The sequence below is a fragment of the Lactuca virosa genome, chromosome 7 (assembly GCF_052849685.1).
Source record: "Lactuca virosa cultivar CGN04683 chromosome 7, Lactuca_virosa_CGN04683_v6, whole genome shotgun sequence".
Lineage (NCBI taxonomy): Eukaryota > Viridiplantae > Streptophyta > Magnoliopsida > Asterales > Asteraceae > Lactuca > Lactuca virosa.
Window position 1 is genome coordinate 23,560,668 of NC_136432.1, and position 2,420 is coordinate 23,563,087.

At 38.9% G+C, this 2,420-nt stretch overlaps 1 non-coding gene across 1 annotated transcript; it reads left to right on the top strand.

The window, feature by feature from the left end:
• The first annotated feature begins 699 nt into the window (after positions 1-699).
• On the top strand, positions 700-806 carry LOC145128138 (small nucleolar RNA R71). The gene has a single exon (XR_013716739.1). It is a non-coding gene; the product is annotated as a small nucleolar RNA R71 (small nucleolar RNA).
• The last annotated feature ends 1,614 nt before the right edge of the window (positions 807-2,420 follow it).

Genomic DNA, 2,420 nt, shown 5'->3' on the forward strand with positions numbered 1-2,420 from the left:
TATGGGTTGATTATGTAAATCATCCATAACTTGTATGGTGGGCTAAAAGGCTCCATGGATTATCAAGTTGGGTTAAACCCATTGGATGCTCCATGGAGGCTCCATGGGAGTTACAAACCCATGGGTCATGGAAATGAAGAGTCATGTCACATTAGGGTTTACATGGTGTAACCCTAGATGTGACACACTATAAAAAGAACATGTCATATACCAAAATCGGCCACGAAAAGAAATATAGAGGGCTTGGCCGAATTTTGCAAGTGTTACACTTCTCTCAAGTTTACTCCAAAGCATTTGGTGTTGTGTGAAGCATTTGAGGCATCACACTTGGGGTGCTAGGCTCTCAAGGTTTTCAAGGAATCAAATCATCAACAAGGTATGTTATTCTAGCAATCTTTTTAGTTAAAAGTTCCCCATGTATGCTAGATAGGATTATGAACCTTGGAAATCATATTTTGCATGTATTTAGACAAACATAGATCCAAGGTTTTCTAAGGTTGCATGTACACTTAGGAAGTGTTAGAATGCTCAAAACCTTTCAGAGGGTTGTGGTATTTTTGCAAATGCTTTGCGAACTCTTCAATTAAGGCCTAGATGGTAGATGGATCCTTTTTTGTCATTGGTCCTTAAGAATCAAGGAGTTGCCTCGTGGTTATGTTTACCTCATCATAGAAAATAGAAGCTTCTTGCTGCACATTGAGGTCGTGTTGAGGGAACTTCCTTAGCAGTCCCTTGTATCTCTCCCAACCTACATACAAAGATTTGCCATCATTTTGTTGGGAATTTTCTATCTTCTTCTTGAGTTTGGCTATCTTCGAGGGAGGGCTGAATTGTTCAATGAGTGCATTGTGAAGATTGGTCCAGGTTGTGAACATTTCGGGTGCAATTGACTTTAACCAAGTTTTGGCATCTCCTATAAATGTAACTGGAAGCATCCTTAATAACACCACATCTCTTGAAAACGTTTGGAACGTGGAAGTAGTTGGAAATGTCCAACACCTCATCAATGTGTCTAAAGGCGTCGTCATAGTCCTTTATAGAAAATGGAATGTCCTTGAGCATCGAGAGAATGTGTCTCTTGAGCTCAAAGTTTGTTGCGACTAGGTTTTATGGTGGAACAAGACCACACCCGTTGTAATCACGCATCCGCTCTTGTATTCCTCCATCGTATTTCTTATGATGTTCGCCATCTCTTCTACCTCGCTTTTGACTTCTTCTCCTTAATCGTCATCGGTTTCTGTTTCTGGCTCATACCTAATGCCCTTCTGATGGGTTTCGAGCAATACATCATTCATATGGTGTACATGCAAACCCTAATAGCTTTGGATCTAGTTTGTCTAATGAACATGCAATTGATAATCCAAAGCCATAAACCCTAGATCTAATAAACTATAACTGAAATTAGGGTTTAGATCTTACCTTTGATTGTTATATAGCAATAACAATCAATCCTTGGCTTCAGAAAGCTTAGTGCCTCAAGTGTTGCACCTCTAATGGAGTCACAAACACCACTAAGCAACTTGGATGAAGAGGGAGGAGAGAGGAGCCACCAAAAACGGCTGGAAACCCTAAAGGAAGTGTTCACCACGTTTTTGGGGCTTAAGGGTCATTTATATACATGTAGGCTATTAGGGTTTTCAACTAGGAAACCCTAATCTGACTGCTTAGGCCTTAAGCAATCCAATGGACCATTCCAGAAGGCCCTTGGACGATTTACTTATGGACCTCCATATAGAATTCGTCCATTGCCATCTAATGGATCCTAAGCCCAACTTTGTAACTATCTTATAATTACAATATCAGTCCCCTTAATTTAATTAATCTCTTTTAGTCACAAAATTAATTCTTAATTAATTCTTGACTAATATTAATTAAACAATATGATTTCTCTTTTAATATATTATTCTTATAATGTATTAATAAATCATAATTAAACCCTTCTCTCCTTAATTAATCCTACATATTGCTATGGTGAAGGCAACCCAAAAGGACCATGCTCATAATCAGGTCAAGTACATACCAAAATAGTTATGGACTTAGACACTAATCCAACAGTCTCCCACTTGGATAAGTCTAATAACTATTCTGCATAACTTCAGAACCTGATCAGCAATCGTAGCTTTCAAAAGCCGCTGTCAACTCTGATCTTATCAGATATGCGTGTCCTTTAGATAAGGGATCATATATTCCTCCATTCTCAAGATATCGTATAGACGCGAGACATGGATTTAAATCATTCTCTCTGTCTATGTATTGTTTCCCGACATCTGATTTATGACGACTGACAACAGACTACAATTGAACACATCAACTTAGTCCCGGCTTGGCCAAGCGCTTAGGGTGTCATCACTAAATCATCGAGGGGCCCACAGATATCGGTTTTATCCCACTTTGGGTAAAAGGAATGGATAAACTTTGAC